This window comes from Coregonus clupeaformis, chromosome 21 (genome assembly GCF_020615455.1).
Source record: "Coregonus clupeaformis isolate EN_2021a chromosome 21, ASM2061545v1, whole genome shotgun sequence".
NCBI lineage: Eukaryota > Metazoa > Chordata > Actinopteri > Salmoniformes > Salmonidae > Coregonus > Coregonus clupeaformis.
In genome coordinates, this window is record NC_059212.1 from 4,918,406 (window position 1) to 4,937,970 (window position 19,565).

At 42.0% G+C, this 19,565-nt stretch overlaps 1 pseudogene; it reads right to left on the minus strand.

Moving 5' to 3' along the window:
- Positions 1–2,751: 2,751 nt before the first annotated feature.
- LOC121539712 lies at positions 2,752–12,232 on the minus strand (annotated as a pseudogene).
- Positions 12,233–19,565: the final 7,333 nt, after the last annotated feature.

Consider the following 19,565-nt stretch of genomic DNA (forward strand, 5'->3'; position numbering starts at 1 on the left):
CATGTCTCGCTCCATCCACCAACGCCACGTTGCACCACAGACTGTCCAGGAGTTGGCGGATGCTTTAGTCCAGGTCTGGGAGGAGATCCCTCAGGAGACCATCTGCCACCTCATCAGGAGCATGCCCAGGCGTTGTAGGGAGGTCATACAGGCACGTGGAGGCCACACACACTACTGAGCCTCATTTTGACTTGTTTTAAGGACATTACATCAAAGTTGGATCAGCCTGTAGTGTGGTTTTCCACTTTAATTTTGAGGGTGACTCCAAATCCAGACCTCTATGGGTTGATGAATTTGATTTCCATTGATCATTTTTGTGTGATTTTGTTGTCAGTACATTCAACTATGTAAAGAAAAAAGTATTTAATAAGATTATTTTATTCATTCAGATCTAGGATGTGTTATTTTAGTGTTCCCTTTATTTTTTTGAGCAGTGTATGTATATATATATATATATATATATATATATATATATATATATATATATATATATATATATATATATTGTAAATATATACACTACTGGTCATAGGTTTTAGAACACCTACTCATTCAAGGGTTTTTCTTTATTTTTACTATTTTCTACATTGTAGAATAATAGTGAAGACATCAAAACTATGAAATAACACATGGAATCATGTAGTAACCAAAAAAGTGTTAAACAAATCAAACTATATTTTCTATTTGAGATTCTTCAAATAGCCACCCCTTGCCTTGATGACAGCTTTGCACACTCTTGGCATTCTCTCAACCAGCTTCACCTGGAATGCTTTTCCAACAGTCTTGAAGGAGTTCCCACATATGCTGAGCACTTGCTGCTTTTCCTTCACTCTGCGGTCCGACTCATCCCAAACCATCTCAATTTGGTTGAGGTCGGGGTATTATGGAGGCCAGGTCATCTGATGCAGCACTCCATCACTCTCCTTCTTGGTAATATAGCCCTTACACAGCCTGGAGGTATGTTGGGTCATTGTCCTGTTGAAAAACAAATGATAGTCCCACTAAGCCCAAACCAGATGGGATGGCGTATCGCTTCAGAATGCTGTGGTAGCCATGCTGGTTAAGTGTGCCTTGAATTCTAAATAAATCGCAGACTGTGTCAGCAGCAAAGCACCCCCACACCATAACATCTCCTCCTCCATGCTTTACGGTGGGAAATACACATCCGGAATCATCCGTTCACCCGCACAAAGACACGGCGGTTGGAACCAAACATTTCCAATTTGGACTCCAGACAAAAGGACACATTTCCACCGGTCCATTGCTTGTGTTTCTTGGCCCAAGCAAGTCTCTTCTTCTTATTGGTGTCCTTTAGTAGTGGTTTCTTTGCAGCAATTCGACCATGAAGCCCTGATTCACACAGTCTCCTCTGAACAGTTGATGTTGTGATGTGTCTGTTACTTGAACTCTGTAAAGTATTTGGGTTGCAATTTCTGAGGCTGGTAACTCTAATTAACTTATCCTCTGCAGCAGAGGTAACTCTGGGTCTTCCATTCCTGTGGGGGTCCTCATGAGAGCCAGTTTCATCATAGCGCTTGATGGTTTTTGCGACTGCACTTGAAGAAACTTTCGAAGTTCTTTACATTTTCCGTATTGACTGACCTTCTTGTCTTAAAGTAATGATGGACTGTCATTTCTCTTTGCTTATTTGAGCTGTTCTTGCCATAATATGGACTTGGTTTTTTACCAAATAGGGCGATCTTCTGTATACCAGCTTCATGAGGTTGTCACCTGGAATGCATTTCAATTAACAGGTGTGCCTTCTTAAAAGTTAATTTGTGGAATTTATTTCCTTCTTAATGCGTTTGAGCCAATCAATTGTGTTGTGACAAGGTAAAGGGTGGCTACTTTGAAGAATCTCAACTATAAAATATATTTAGATTTTTTTTTAACACCTTTTTGGTTACTACATGATTCTATATGTGTTATTTCATAGTTGTGATGTCTTCACTATTATTCTACAATTTGAATGAGTAGGTGTCTCCAAACTCTTGACTGGTAGTATATATACATATATAGAGAGAGAGTCTGGGATTTTATATATATATATATATAATTCCAGACTCTGACATTGCTCGTTCTGATATTTCTTAATATATTTTTGTATTTGTGTTTTCTGTTGTTAGAAACATAAGCATTTCGCTGCGATAACATCTTTATAATATATGTTCGCGACCAATAAAATGTTATTTGATTTGGTTGAGTTTGATTGACCTCTGTACAGCATCTATTGGGCTAACTATTCATGTCCCCCCTCGTTGTTAATTTGTACTCTGCAGTTGGCCAAGAAAGGCAGCACAGCATTTGTTTATGCACGTTTTTCCTGGGATTATCAGGTACGTCATGTGTTTTGACAATATTTTACTGTTCGCAAGTGTACATCACTGAACGTAACGCCTGGCTGTCATTGATAAAGATGTCCCAGGACAATAGGCTATACTATACATTTCTATTTCATACTGTACATTGGATTTACATTATATTTACATTTACATTTTAGTCATTTAGCAGACGCTCTTATCCAGAGCGATTTACGGTTTAGTGAGTGCATACATTTTTCATACTATTGTATTAAGTCATTCATTCGATTATTGTTATATTGTGCCCTGTCTAGTGTACCCATGTGGAAGAGAAGAGTTTGGCGTATTAGGGAAGCACAGCTTTTGTTTATGGAAGTTTTTTTTCTGTCAGAGAATAAAAGATCAACACCAACATATGTAAGCCGGTCAATGCAGAGGCAATCAACACTGGTCACACAGAGCTAGCAGCACTGCAAGCTGTCACCAGATAAGTACGGATGGGGCAGTTGATACGTCCTTGGCATGTAGAACTTGCGTTGAAGTTTCCGCAAAGCCTCCAGGAAGCATTTCAGTGGACCCTGTAGATACTAAGACTGGGTTTACCATGTCATAATGTGTGGCCCATGCTTTAGGTTTGTTGTCTTCTGGACAGAAAGAGTACTGCTGTATTACCTTTTGATTGCTAATTTAAACTGTCACTTCCTTGTTCATATATGAAAATATATAGTACATTGCACGGCCTACATTCTTTACAAATGGGGGAGAACCCATTCAGAACCCCCATTCAGAACCACTGTCTATTGGATAAAATACCCTGGGCAAGAGGCTTGCTCTCAAACTCCTTCTCATGAAAAAAAAAAAGTGTCAAGTCCATTTTTGTTCACGATGATCTCAGACTCATCTGAAAATAGGACCTGTCAAAAGCGACTCAGTTTGTTTTCCCTGTCACAGGCAAACATTGTGGCTTCTGCAATCCCTGCCAATCAAGTGTTCTTTTTTTATATTGGCATTATTCAGTCTTCCCTTCCTCAATGGCTTTCTGTACCTTCTCCGAATCCTTTGAAAGGTAAAGATTAGTCATGTAAGCCTTTAAATTGCCAATTTCCCCACCACTCATGCAGAACCTCTCAATTGTAAAATCTGAAGATAATGACAGTAGATCTCCAAGTCATGCATGTTATCAATACTCCCAAAACATGTCATTTGTGTGTGCTCAATCTATTGCTTTCATATGGTTGGTGAGTTGATTATAACGTTCCATGTCAGGCCACGAGGCATTCAGGAAACTCACCACAGGACTGAAGCCCTTGTCCTTACCAATGTGATTGATGCTGTTGATGAGGCGTACTCCAACCTGGGCATGGTTATTAGTCATCAGAATGATGTCGAACAGTTCCTCGCTCTCCGGATAGAGCTCCCGCAGATGACTGTTCAGAGTAATCGATAAATAAAATCTATTTGTAAAGCACTTTTTACATCAGCAGTTGTCACAAAGTGCTTATACAGAAACCCAGCCTAAAACCCGAAAGAGCAAGCAATGCAGATATAGAAGCATGGTAGCAAGGAAAAACTCTCTAGAAAGGCAGGAACCTAGGAAGAAACCAAGAGAGCAACCAGGCTCTGAGGGGTGGCCAGTCCTCTTCCGGCTGTGCCAGATTATAAGACTACATGGCCATTAGGCCAGATCGTTCTTCAAGATTTTCAAATGTTCATAGATGACCAGCAGGGTCAAATAAAAAGCACAGTGGTTATAGAGGGCGCAACAGGTCAGCACCTCAGGAGTAAATGTCAGTTGGCTTTTCATACCCGAGCATTCAGAGGTCGAGACAGCAGGTGCAGTAGAGAGAGGGGGTCGAAACAGTAGGTCCGGGACAAGGTAGTATGACCGGTGAACAGGTCAGGGCAGAGCAGCAGAAACTGGATCAGCAGCATGACCAGGTGGACTGGTACGGAGAAAGCCAGGAGTCGTCAGCCAGGTAGTCCTAAGACATGGTCCTAGGGCTCAGGTCCTCCGGGAGGGAAGAGAGAAAGAGAGATGGAGAGCAAACCTAAGATCACACAGGACACCAGATAAGACAGGAGAATTACACTCGATAGGACAGGCTGACCCTAGCCCCCCGGCACATAGACTATTGCAGCATAAATACTAGAGAGCAACAGCTTTTTCTAAAATGTTTGAGAGGAATGGGAGATTCGATATACGCCGATAGTTTTTAACAGCTCAGTGACCTTCAACGGGGCATTGTCATAGGATGCCATTTTCCCAACAAGTCAGTTCGTCAAATTTCTGTTAGTCGGAAGCTTCATGAAATGGGTTTCCATGGCCAAGCAGCCGCTCACAAGCCTAAGATCACCATGCGCAATGCCAAGTGTCGGCTGGAGTGGTGTAAAGCTCGCGCCATTGGACTCTGGAGGAGTGGAAACGCGTTCTCTGGAGTGATGAATCACATGTGAATATACTGTAAATTAGGGAATTCTGATTACGATTGACTGAAGCAAGACCCCCCCCCATTAGGACCACTGACATGCCCCAATTGCTTCACAACACTTATCGTATACACAAAACACATTAGGGCACTGTGTTTACACAAAACAACATCAGGGCAATGTGTTTACACAAAACACATTAGGGCAATGTGTTTACACAAAACAACATCAGGGCAATGTGTTTATACAAAACAACATCAGGGCAATGTGTTTATACAAAACAACATCAGGGCAATGTGTTTACACAAAACACATCAGGGCAATGTGTTTACACAAAACAACATCAGGGCACTGTGTTTACACAAAACACATCAGGGCACTGTGTTTACACAAAACACATCAGGGCACTGTGTTTATACAAAACAACATCAGGGCACTGTGTTTACACAAAACAACATCAGGGCACTGTGTTTACACAAAACAACATCAGGGCAATGTGTTTACACAAAACAACATCAGGGCACTGTGTTTACACAAAACACATCAGGGCAATGTGTTTACACAAAACACATCAGGGCACTGTGTTTACACAAAACACATCAGGGCACTGTGTTTATACAAAACAACATCAGGGCACTGTGTTTACACAAAACACATCAGGGCACTGTGTTTACACAAAACAACATCAGGGCACAGTGTTTACACAAAACACATCAGGGCACTGTGTTTACACAAAACACATCAGGGCACTGTGTTTACACAAAACACATCAGGGCAACGTGTTTACACAAAACAACATCAGGGCACTGTGTTTACACAAAACACATCAGGGCACTGTGTTTACACAAAACACATCAGGGCAATGTGTTTACACAAAACAACATCAGGGCACTGTGTTTACACAAAACAACATCAGGGCACAGTGTTTACACAAAACACATCAGGGCAATGTGTTTACACAAAACACATCAGGGCACTGTGTTTACACAAAACACATCAGGGCACTGTGTTTACACAAAACAACATCAGGGCACTGTGTTTACACAAAACACATCAGGGCAATGTGTTTACACAAAACACATCAGGTTACTGTGTTTACACAAAACACATCAGGGCACTGTGTTTACACAAAACAACATCAGGGCACAGTGTTTACACAAAACACATCAGGGCACTGTGTTTACACAAAACACATCAGGGCACTCTGTTTACACAAAACAACATCAGGGCACTGTGTTTACACAAAACAACATCAGGGCACTGTGTTTACACAAAACAACATCAGGGCACTGTGTTTACACAAAACAACATCAGGGCACTGTGTTTACACAAAACAACATCAGGGCAATGTGTTTATACAAAACAACATCAGGGCACTGTGTTTACACAAAACACATCAGGGCAATGTGTTTACACAAAACAACATCAGGGCACTGTGTTTACACAAAACAACATCAGGGCACTGTGTTTACACAAAACACATCAGGGCAATGTGTTTACACAAAACACATCAGGGCAATGTGTTTACACAAAACAACATCAGGGCACTGTGTTTACACAAAACAACATCAGGGCACAGTGTTTACACAAAACACATCAGGGCAATGTGTTTACACAAAACACATCAGGGCAATGTGTTTACACAAAACACATCAGGGCAATGTGTTTACACAAAACACATCAGGTTACTGTGTTTACACAAAACACATCAGGGCACTGTGTTTACACAAAACACATCAGGGCACTGTGTTTACACAAAACACATCAGGGCACTGTGTTTACACAAAACACATCAGGGCAATGTGTTTACACAAAACACATCAGGGCAATGTGTTTACACAAAACAACATCAGGGCACTGTGTTTACACAAAACAACATCAGGGCACAGTGTTTACACAAAACACATCAGGGCAATGTGTTTACACAAAACACATCAGGGCAATGTGTTTACACAAAACAACATCAGGGCACAGTGTTTACACAAAACACATCAGGGCACTGTGTTTACACAAAACACATCAGGTTACTGTGTTTACACAAAACACATCAGGGCACTGTGTTTACACAAAACACATCAGGGCAATGTGTTTACACAAAACACATCAGGGCAATGTGTTTACACAAAACAACATCAGGGCACTGCGTTCACACAAATCACATCAGGGCACTGTGTTAACAACACGTCAGCCTTCAGTAATCACAACCTCACAGAATATCCAGCTAGAAATGGCCCATACAGAGAACTATGGAGAACTGTATACGTTCTATGGACTCAATTTCTATGTGTGTCATTCTGTAACGTTGCATCCCAAAAATAAAACAAGTGACAATGTCTAGAATTATTGATGAACCTGACAAACCAGACCTGTTTACATGTATTTTCCTAATAACATTTTGTTATGCAAACTACTTAAACACCACACATTTACAGTTCAAGTGACTGTATTGTACATGGTAGCCATTATTAAAAAAATCACAGATGAAAGACAGACCGGTACCTTCACAAAAGGAATTGCCACTCCAGGCATTAGGGGCTGGTCTTCATGCAGGTGCTGGTGCTCAACATCTCTAGTCCTTCGTCCTCATTCAGTTCCCTTTCCTTTACCATATTAAATAATGTACAGGATGAAACTGCAACGGTGACCGCATGACTCGGTTCAGGCTGCAGGTGACACAATTTGTATTTTATTTGATGAATACTAGGATACAAGCAAAGGAGTTAAAATGTCACTTGTTGTTTTGAATGACCTAGTTTGACTGCCTCATACTGCGATGTGAACACAAATAAACTACTCACTGGTTGAGGCTTTTTGGTTGTTTTTAAAGCTTCAAAGAAGGCTTTTTCCACTGTCCACTCTTTCACCCTGTCAGTGTCATAAGCCGGCTCTATCTCTGGATTCTTGTCGTCGCTAATTTCACTCATACTGCAACAAGTGACACTTGTTGCTACAAGGGAAAAGCCAGGCACGGTGCCCTAGAGCTATTCAATTCACTGAGGTGACGGGAGTGCAATGAATTGGATAGCATGCAAATACTTTTATGAAAAGAAAAAACACTGTATAACAGAATGTGAAATATTGAGAAAAAAAAGTTTAAAATGAATAAAAATATGTTATTGAAAAATATGTTTTATTATCATATAATAACTTAATTATACCAACTTGCCAGGCCAATGTTAACATTATGTTAACATATAAAACAAATGCCAATGTTAACATAAAATACTATAACAATGTGTGGTTTGGTTTGAGTTTATCTAAATAGTTTGCTCTGCGTGATTAGAACCACATTTTCTTGGTCAGTCAATGAATGTTAAAAAATAATCGGAGAAAATGAACCGGTATCCCCTTAACACACAGGGGGTTGGTGCCACCTTAATTGGGGAGGACGTTCTCGTGGTAATGGCTGGAGTGGAATCAGTGGAATGGTATCAAATACGTCAAACACATGCCGTTCCATTCGCTCCAACTGCAGTTCGCTCTAGCCCTCTCGGTAGAAGGCATCTGTAGCCTTACACTCCAGCCCAGACACTTTCCTCTCTCACCACACTCTTTCAGTTTTCCTTTAATTAAACAATTCCCACCGCCTCTTTTTTCTTCACTGTCCAAGTTCTTAAGAAAATAAACCAAACACTTTAGAGGTCCTCTGTGGCCAAGTACAGCATGTTCCCAGGTCTGCAGTCACTCACACTATCACTTCCCCCCTTGGTACTGGAGACATTCCTGAGGTGGACGGGGTCTCCTGATGTGGTGTCCTTTCAAAATTGGATCTAACCCGGCAGCAATACGTTAATAGTAAGCTTATACCGTCTAGTAAATGTCTGTTTTAATGTGAGAGGATTTTCTTTCTTCTCAACACAGTATCTCTCTTTCTCTCTGTGTCTTCATGGTTTATACACACACACACTGTGCCTGGCACTCAAACTGCAGTAGGCTGGCTACACTTTATCTCGGGGCCCATAAGAGTTATGATGTCATGGCATCCCATCACCTGGGGATCACTTACATGAAAATGGAGGCAGTTTTCTGTCAGCACGTCTTGATTTGCTTTCCTGGTATAACACCATCCATACGATCGGGCGAGCACTTGCCGTTTATTTTACTTGCGACTGAGCCCGCAGATGAAAAATCATTGCTTGAATTGGACCCATGGAGTAGGGCCGTTCTCAGCACTGACCCACGGCAATAGAATGCAGTGGTGTTTGTTGTTTCAAACAGAGCGCTCTTAAAAAGTAAGAAAGAATTAGAAGTCAGGGCTTTTTTTCTCATTTTTAAGCATTCCCTCATGTCGTTGAAGCATCACCTACTGAAGCCCTATAAAGGTCATTTATAGGCATATTACAGATAGATTTGGATATGCATCGTCTAAGTTGGACTTAGTGATTTCAAAATACACAACCACTGACTGAGAGAATGAAATATATCATACTGATACTCCCCATCATCTCTCGTTCTATTTAATGATTATTTTCTCTAAATCGTTTTGGAATGATTTCGTAAAAATAATTTATGTGATCTGGCTGTTAAAAACAATTGGGTTACAGTGAGTTGTACTCTCTCCTTCCTTTCAATTTAGATCTCGGGATAGATCTAAAAACGTATTTTCTTAAAAAGACAAGTAAGGAGTGGCACAGTTTGTCTACTGGGGTTAAGCCAAAAAACAAACAAAAAATAAATAACATGTATGCTTTGGATAAAAGCGTCTGCTAAATGGCACATTATTATTATTATTATTATTATTATTATTATTATTATTATTATTATTATTATTATTATTATTATTAAGCCAAAGGTCACACTTTATCCAAACCTTCACATAAACACTGTTGCCAGAGTGCAAATCACTGTTGACAGCAGATCACTACGTCTACCTTGGAGGAGAGTGTCCAAAACCCTGATTCGGTTTATTTATTTAAAGTAGAGATACGGGTCAGATGTTCAACTGAGACCCGTCCAAGTCCAAATGTCATTGGAACACTTCATTTGGAACCTGGCTGTGATATCCCCCTGAATAAAAAAATATATATTAACAATCTATTTTCAATTAAAGCAAATTAACGGCAATAAAAGGCAGCTCACTTCTCTCTTCTCCAAGGTCTCCATTCTGACCTTTGCAACGGCCTTTAAATCCAGCGATTCCCACGATCCATCCAATCTTTTCCCACATGAGCAGAAATAATAAAGAGAAAATAAAACAATTAAAAAGCAATCAGTCATGCTGTTAATAAAAAACAGCTTTAACTGACATAATGTATGGCCTGGATGACAACTCTAGTCCCGGTGTGTCCCTAGCGCTGGCAAAGGCTTGGCTGTGATTAATGGATGCCGATGTTGGGGCGTGGAGGCTGCAGAATAGTGATAGGCCTGTCTCCACTCTGGATGTTAACACTCGTTGCTAAGACGTCCCAGGGCAAACGTCCGTCCGTTTCCTCGCGTCCCCATGACCGATGCGACCAAAGCGATACGTCAACCGGCCCTCCGACGGACTCAGGTGGCTTGGGTTTCAGCACTTCACGTTTCCGTCAGGTTTCTTGTTACGAGCCCAAACATATGCTGTGTGTGTGTGTGTGTGTGTGTGTGTGTGTGTGTTTGTGTGTGATTGTAGCTCGTTGGGGACCAGGGGGGACACTGAAGGGAACTTCAGTTGTCATCATCCAGACGGCCCACGTGTTACTGATCAAAAACAAGAAGCAAATGTATCCATGGAGATGAAAAGATAATTAGTAGATCTTTACCAAGACAGAGTAGGTCAACTGACCCTGCTCTCTGTATGACCTCTCTAATCCTAGATTCAATCAGATCAAGCATTAAAAACCAGTAACGTCTGTTGGAGCTTCAAATCAGTCAGCAGCAGCTCTGGCGATCATTGTCACGACGCCACACCCGCCCCATTCCTGTTAGGAGTTCAGAACGAGAAAGGAATGGGGCGGGTGTTGCACCTTCAGCATGAAGTAAACAATGTGCTCTGTTGATGATGTGACAACAGCTGGTGTAATGGTGTAAGGTGAACTTTCTGGGAAGTTGTCAAATAAATCAATTATAGGTTGCCGAAAACTACAGAGAAAAGATTTCAGTGGATGTCAGATAAACTTTTCAATTTCCAGCTCGTGCACTGCAGTGCAACCAAGCTTTGGCAAGTTGGACCAACTCGCATCGCCATTGGCTAATTAGCTTCCTGTTTCCATAATGGTCGTTACACTAATATGAAAATGGGTTTCAGGTTCAATCACTTCCCAATTGCGTCCGGCAGTAGGTTGAATTTTGGGCAATTCGCCTCATGTCTTTCTTGAGAGAAAAAAAAAAGTTTGACCTCACACGATCCTGCACCTGATTCCCATTCACCGGGAGGTCTTGGAAACCTGAGCAAAGACCTTTGGAAAGAGAGTGAGTGTGAAGAAATGCATTCTTTCTACCATACTTTTTGAGAGGCGTCACATTTGGCGCGTCCTTCTCACACAGCAGAATTTGATCCACATTGTTGCATGTGTGTATTCTTATGATAAGTGGTGATCCAAGTGTTTTGGTCCCAGAATACTTATCTACCTGTTTGAGAGGCCAGTGGAATAAGGATGTGTCAAGCAAAACAAAATAAATGTGTTTTCATTCAGTGTTTTTAAGGTACCTTCCTGCTCACTTCTGGTTCTGATGGTAATCATGTTTATAGGCCATGGAGACAAATCAGGAGGTAAGAGTGAGTATGTATTGTGTGAGAGCTCAGGAGTGCACTAATGCTATATCCAACCCTGTGGTCCAAACCGTCGCTTACCGAGGGGCTCCCATTATGACTCCCAGAGCCATTCATCATTGCATGCAACAATAAGGGAGATATGGATGGAGAGAGTGAGGGGGACACTTAACCTCTTTCAGACTCCCCCTCTGCGCTGCTTTGCCTAACTGTGTTGACCTTCTCCCCGCTTGTCTTTCTTGGCACTGCTGACTGCAGGAGTAGCCATGAATTACGCTTTTCACTTTTTTGTCAGCTGAAAATCCCCCAGTCGCCCCATTTTGAAACATTGTCATAATCACCCAGAGACTGAATGGTAGGCAGCCTGCCACCTTTCACCGTCTGTAACAACCAAAATGGCTGGTACCAGGTTTTGCTTTTCTCCACTTTCAGTCTAAAAATAACTGAACGCTCTCTGACTGGTTGCTATGCTACCTATGACAGATACAGGGCAGTGGCCTGTCATTGTGAGTAGAGGTCGGTTGGTCAACCAATCTCCTTACAGGTTGTGGGATTGAGTTTGACATGAGGTACTGCAGAGCACTCCAATTTAGACATTGGTTCACCTGCGGTTCTACTGCAAACATGGTGAGGCCTAGCTCCAGGAGGGTTATTCACCTGTCTTGGTATTTAATCCAGGGTTTAAAATAAACATTGTGTGTTAGCGCATGACTGTAATACTCACTGACTGGTGCGTGTACTTCCTTCGCTTGAGGCGTGTCGTCTTGACGTAATAGTACACCTGTGATTCCACCACTCTCCACGTCTCCAAGGTCAACATCTCCTGTTTTTTCAGCTTTGGGTACATTTGAAAGACAATATACCGTCGAGCCGCGCTGGTTCCCTTTACATAGAGGGAAAGGGTCTAGTTTTCCCTCTTTTTTTAAAAGATGAAATGGGATGTTGTATTTCTTTTCTTTCCCTTACTGTGGTTTTAATTGAAGTCATTGTGGTAATGACCCTGGTGTGCGTATTACTTAATTGTTTACATGTTAATGAATGATGGCGTGAGGACTACATTTATAGAGCAATTGGAGCACTAGTGGTATACAGTAAGAGAGGGATCCTGATTTGTGACCTTACCTCAGCGTACTGCTACCAGAGTAGTGGAAAAATCGACTCCCTGTCCTCGTAAGCAAGCTAGGATGTTGTCATGATGAGGCAATGTTGGTATTCAATCAATTGCAGTCCTTCAGAGAGTGGCCTTCCAGTCTTCCAAGGTGTGCTGTCAGAGGTGCATTTAATTTGTACGCCAGCATGTCCCGGACTGAGTGAGAGAGAGAGCTGACACTTGAAATTGTCTGTCCTAGTTGCACATACTGAATGACATCTCAGTCAATTGAAACTTAACAGGAACATATATGTCTTGGCTTGGTTAAAGTAATGGGGAATCATGTATTTTCTTATCCAATCAGATTCAGTTTGATCCAAGATGGATCAGTTTGGATTGTATACATCCTTGTGTCAAACTGAAACCACATAGGGGCGACATTTCCTTATTTTCTTTTTGGGGTTTTGCTTACGGAGTCTGCACTTACCCACAATGCAGTCCTTGCACCATCCTGTCCCTCAGACAAGAAGTTACCCAGATGATAATAAAGTACTTCACTGTAATCTAATCAGTGACTATCTGGTCAGGGACCCTACTTATGGAAACATCCATCTCTCTCTCTCTCTCTCTCTCTCTCTCTCTCTCTCTCTCTCTCTCTCTCTCTCTCTCACTCTCGCTCTCTCTCTGGGTCCTTTTTGTGTGTAGTTCTCATTCCTCCACGGCTCCTCCCCCCGTTTGGCTGCTATGCCATGTTTGGGAGAGCCACCTGCTAGCCAAGCAGAGCAGACGTGACCCGGACCCCTTTCTCTCCCCCTCGTCCCATAATAAACATTGGCTGTTTTATCTAAGGGGGGCTCTTGGCTGTTTGGATGACAAGGAGTTCCAGGAGTAAGCCCCTCATCTGCAGCTGGAGGACTGGGGGTCGATGGGGGGAGCGAGATGAAATACATGAGAATGGCAATGCAATTTACATGAGATCTGGTTGAGGTCAATTTCATTTCAACTAATAAATAAACTCTATTACCATGTAATTGCAAAGCAGTTACTGCATGTGAATACAGTGCTGTTACTACAGGTATTAATTACGTGGGTATAATGGCACCTTAAGGTAAAGTGTTACCAATGGGGCTTCCAATTCAATTCCCGAATAGACTTGCATTGAAATAAAATTGATCCCAACCTGTGTATTACGTAATGCCATTGTAGTCAATTTAATACAGTAAACGTGACCAAACGTATTTATGTTCATTTGTTTCCATAAATCCCGGTTGGAGGATTACGGAATTTTCTGCTTGTTCCCTTCTGATTCTGGGAATCTTCCAACCAGGATTTCTAGATAGAAAATCTGGGAATTTTTGTAAAGTTACCGGAATTTTACAACCCTTAAAAAATCGTTTTGAGGTTGTCTTAAAGACAATTGAATGGTTCCAGTGGTTAATAATGCAACAGGGAGCTGGTGAGGGAACACGACTTTGAGCATGGCCTTGAGCAAAATTATTAGGACTCCAAACCCAACAAGTGGGACGCAAGCTGAATAAACTTGCTGAATTACGAAAAATGTATGACGCGGGCTTGTAGAAGTTCCACGTGTGTCTGAAATATGCCTCACTCAGATCCCATGGAAATGCACCGGTTAAGTCAACACAATAACCCAGAAACCTGGCAAATTAAGGGGGTAAAAAACACTGATGTCTGTCATAACACAAATGGTGGATTTCAAGACCAGTGCTACCCCATTGAGTTCCTAATATCGCCATTAATCATTTTCTTCAGTGACAAAGCGTTCCAAATAACATCAGACTTCATCTCTGGGCGATGTGGCCATTTTACCTCAGCTGAGCGCTGTTGAGTGCCTTCAGCTTCCTCCAAGAAACAAACTAAAGTACAACAAATATCCCTTGGTGTAAATTCAGCCCTGTATTTTCCCTCAACCAGTCATTTCAATGAAGATTGATTCTGTTTGGTTGAATAATTGCCCTTTGTACAATTCTTTCCAATGTCATTATTCACAAAGCAAAAAACGTACAGTCAAGCTGTCTTTTGACACATTACAGGGAGCGACTTTAAGGGAAATAACAACAATGGCTTTGCTGCACGACCACGGCCACTGCTTGAATCAGCACCATCAGATACCTGACAGCCCTTTCCACCCAGGGTAATATGCTGGTGGGACAGAGGCATTATCAGCACCATGAGAACTGTGTCACATAGTCTTCATAACCCTTTATAAGGCCTTCATAGATGCTTCACAACTAATTTATAAAGCAAATGTTATAAAGGGTGATGAAACGTGTCATTTCGTCTTGTACTAGCTGTAAACCCGCTGATACAGTATCATGATCATATCTTTAGGTTCAGAGGAAGTCTAACAGGGAACGTCTGGCTCCTCCAGGTGCATGGCCTGGGTTGAAGACCGGGGTCCAGGTTCAATCAAACAGGCGTGGGTTTAAGACCGGGGTTCAGGTTCAATCAAACAGGCCTCGGTTTAAGACTGAGGTCCAGGTTCAATCAAACAGGTGTGGGTTGAAGACCGGGGTTCAGGTTCAATCAAACAGGCGTGGGTTGAAGACCAGGGTTCAGGTTCAATCAAACAGGCATGGGTTGAAGGCCAGGGTTCAGGTTCAATCAAACAGGTGTGGGTTGAAGACCGGGGTTCAGGTTCAATCAAACAGGCATGGGTTGAAGACCGGGGTTCAGGTTCAATCAAACAGGCGTGGATTGAATACCGGGTTCCAGGTTCAATCAAACAGGCGTGGGTTGAAGACCGAGGTACAAGTTCAATCAAACCGGCGTGGGTTGAAGACCGGGGTCCAGGTTCAATCAAACAGTCCACTGTACCGTAGAGTGTTTCCCAGTGCAATCAGAACCGGTCTCACTTGTGTGTAAACCATCCCAGTCCGGAATCAGTGACTCAACACAACCTTGGATGTTCCCAATGTCATGAAACACAGACTCTGCTTTTTCCAACTGGCTGTGGACAGAGGAAACCAACATTATGTCCATATTCTAGTCGGCAACAAACAGCGAGACTCTCTCTGGAATAAAGTGGGCTTTTCTAGGGGAATCTCTTGCCTTTGATGCATCGCAGATGTCTGGTTGGAGCACTTCAAGGCATTATTCACACAGAGCCATCTTAAATACACCCCATAGTTCCTTCCTGCATTTCTGAGGCTTCCCTATTTGTGTTGGTCTGTCCTCGAATGATATGTTTATACATTTTGGTCGCAGGAGAAACATAAAATTGCTGGCAGGCTTTTTGAGATGGAAAAGCTTTCGGTCATCAATCAACCACTGGTAATGTTGCCAGTCATCTTTGAGATTTAGGCATAGCTAATAAAACCACACTTTACTTGTATAAGAAACAAAAATATAAATTGGAACAAAACTTTAAAGCTTTGGATGAATGACATGAAGATGGAAGTGAGGTTCTGTAAATTCCTCAATATAGACAGTATCAGTGGCGGCTCCTGAAAAAATTCTCAGGAGGGGCAATTTTTCTGATGATTTAGGTGACCTACACACATTTAAAAAAAGATATGTCCAGCAACAACATGAAGACAGGGGCAGCATATAAGTCAATACCAGAAGCATTTATTGACTGATCTCAAAAGTGTTGGCTTACCAGGGTTGGTGGAGCCCTCAGTTTCATCTTTGCCTCGCAAAGCTAACTCAAACACTCCGCAAAACTTCACACACTGGATTAGCCGGCTGAGGATGTGGCGGTTCTTGCTAATGTCGTAGTAAATATATTTGTTATAGTGAATATGGAATATGATATGTTGAGTAAAATGTTGTGCTAAGATCTATTTAGGTCAGGAGCTGGTTATAAGTTATGTTCCTATCCAATAACAATGGACAAAAGGGTCCTATCTTGTCAGCCTTGTCAGCAGGTGGCCAAGGACAACACCCACGCCATAGGCCTCTCAGTTCTTCCAACTCACGAGTTCTTGCTCTGAGGACACACACACACACAAACACACACACACACACACATCATCACTGTTAAACACACACACACACACACATCATCACTGTTAAACACACACACACACACACACACACACACAAATCCCCTCTCTTAGGCTGAACATTTGAAGACAGAGAACCCGACTCAGAGCCAATGCAACAGTGACAGTAGCCTGGAGGGGACCTCGCCCAACTCATCAGGACCAATCAGAAGATCAGAACTACTAGATTGAACCTACTTCATTTATTGCATAAAATGTCTGCACACAATGTTTCGGGGCTCTCTTCAGATAATAATAATAATAATAATAATAATAATAATGCCATTTAGCAGACGCTTTTATCCAAAGCGACTTACAGTCATGCGTGCATACATTTTTGTGTATGGGTGGTCCCGGGATCGAACCCACTACCTTGGCGTTACAAGCACCATGCTCTACCAGCTGAGCTACAGAAAGTGGATACTCATGGATGCGCATTGCAATTGTAAAATGTCAACACAATTGGAGACACCACGTCATTTTTGGAGACATGTTATTGACAGTAAACTATTGTAGATGCGACTGCTAACTAAATAAAACATTTTAGCTGGCTAGCTAATCATCTTAGCTAAATGTGGGGCAAACAATTCAGTTATTTACCGTTAATTTGAGGGATTGGGGTGAAAGAAATCGAGTTACATAGTGATACTTTACGATATACTGTATTGACAATATCGCAATATTTTAGCGCTAGTTGGCTGTACCTGCACCAAAACACCATTATTGTTCCTTCATAGCTTGTTCTCAATCTTTTCACATTGGGAGCCAATTTGTTTTCAGCACTTTTATTTCCATGACTGATCAAAACTCGTTCTCATGGCTTTCTGATCCCTCTGCAACAGACATATGGTGCGCAATAAAATCACAGTATCGAATCGCAATACGTATAGAATCATGAGACTCGCAATGCTGATGCATATATCTTATCGTGAGGTTCCTGGCAATTCCCAGCCCAAGTTCATTTGCCACAACAAATCTCTTCGCTAGCAAACGCAATGCGTCTCCAGCAATGTTTACTTTTTTGACGTTCTATGGCATCTCCACTTTCCAAGCATATATGACCACATGTAATATTTTGGTAAGTGATGCAAATAGTGAACTATGTAGGGCCAGGATGTAAAATATATGTAGCTGCAGCAATTTCTCTTATCTGATATGGTAAGTAATGGGGCTTGATTTATAGCTCCCTAAGAGTTTGACGAACGGGTCCGTGAACGCGATTGCAGATATCTTTACCTCTGAATAAACTGCCTTATATTATACAATTATCCACCTTGTCCAAAAGTCTCTACTTTTTCTCCGTTCTCCAGTAAACTTGTTTTATCAACAATAGTAAGGTTCAATGACACAGAAAGCAGTTCAATGTCGGGGTACAGTCGCTCTCTTACCAGGATCACGGTCCGCTCTGACCAGGGTGAAGGTGGCCGGCTCCACCTCTCTGCCAGCAGCGTTTTCATTATTTAGTCCGTTCAGTAGCGGGTATGTACACGATCAACAAGATCAGTCCAAAACCGAAGATCAGTCCAAAGCAGAATGTTTGCAGAATGTTTGTAAACTAAGTCTACAAATTAAAAACATAAAATAACGCCACACTGCAGGTCGCAACATAGACGCTGATAGCCGCCATTGTCTTAGTTACGTTTCAACGTTACGTCACGTATGACGAAAGCGCGTAAGTGCATGCACACAGACACCCATAGAGAATGTATTGAAAGCTTTGAAATGTGAAAAAAATAAATTTTACATGACAGGCTATGAGAGACTTCTGGGCGATTTTCAACCTGACTGAAATCGCCCAAAAAACGGGAGCGGGCCATTTGAAGCACGACTTTAGCCTGATTTGACATTTAGTGGCTGGCAGATCAGACGTGAACACTGATAACTGCTGTTGCCGTGATATAATTTTTTATAAATTTATAAAAAAAAATTATATATATATATTTTTTTTTTTTTATAATTGATTAGAAAAAAAATCCCTTCCTTTTCCCGTTTGGCAGTGCGTCGCCCATATCGCCCTATTGAACAAGCCGTCCCTGGACAGTATGATGCAGGTGAGAAAAATGGCACTTAAACATAACTGGTCACTTTTATGTTCTTTGAAGAAAGCTCGTTGTTGAGTGATCTTCAAAAAACAAGTCTGAATCCATATTCAAATGATTTCATGCATGTTCAAGTGAGTAGCTGCAATGTCTCATAGTTACTCCTCAGGACATTTCCCCAAAGTTAAGGTCTCAATATTTCGCTACAGCACATACTGAATGTACACAAATGCCTTGCCAATGATGCGTTAATAACCTGTGTGCAGTCGTAAACTGTGGCACGTTGATTTATCCCACCTGGACAAAGATAAATACTTATGTAAGAATCATGTTCATCAACTACACCACAGCCTTCAACACCATAGTGCCCTCCAAGCTCATCAGTAATCTCAGGGCCCTGGTTCTGAACCCCTCCCTGTGCAACTGGTTCTTGGTGAAGGTAAGCAACAACACCTCCGCCACGCTGATCCTCAACACAGGGGCCCCACAGGTGTGTGTGTGCTCAGCCTCCTCCTGTACTCCTTGTTCACCCATGACTGTGTGGCCACGCACGTCTCAAACTTAATCATCAAGTTTACTGATGACACAACAGCGGTAGGCCTGATTACCAACAATGATGAGACAACCTACAGGGAGGAGGTGAGAGCTCTGGCGGAGTGGTGCCAGGGTAATATCTTCTCCCTCAACGTCAGCAAAACGAAGGAGCTGAACGTGGACTACAGGAGACAGCAGAGAGACCACGCCCCCATCCACATCGACGGGGCCGCAGTGGAGAGAGTCATTAGCTTCAAGTTCCTTGGTGTGCACATCACTGACAATCTGAAATGGTCCCTTCACAAAGCCAGTGTGGTAAAGAAGGAGCAACAGCGCCTCTTAAACCTCAGGAAGCTGACATTGACCTTACCGTGACCTCAGTAAACAGGAAGTTTGTTTCTCTAATGGAAGAAGATTCTGCATACAATACCTATGTAATCTCCATCTCTATGCAAGGGTCATATGCCTTTGATAGCATTGTTG